Here is a 249-nt window from a genome sequence, read left to right as displayed (position 1 = left end):
CCCCCCCCCCAAGCCTCCTCCTGCTTGCAAATGCGGGGCTCCACCAGAACCAGTTCCCAGCGCCGATATGGGCGAAATGGTGGAGAGAGAGAAATGCTTCCGAGCATGTGCAAAGTGCCTGGCTGACTGTCCCTTCCAAGAAAGCTGAGAGTGGGGTGGGGAGTCTGGGAGGGCTGAGCCTCTCACAAATATTGCCAGACACGCAAACATTTTACAGCGGTCGAAAGCCCCCCCCCCCCTTTTCACCCA

Source organism: Gekko japonicus, unplaced genomic scaffold, assembly GCF_001447785.1.
Source record: "Gekko japonicus isolate JY-2015 unplaced genomic scaffold, Gekko_japonicus_V1.1 scaffold60, whole genome shotgun sequence".
Taxonomy (NCBI): Eukaryota; Metazoa; Chordata; class Lepidosauria; order Squamata; family Gekkonidae; genus Gekko; species Gekko japonicus.
Note: the sequence above shows the minus strand (reverse complement) of the source record.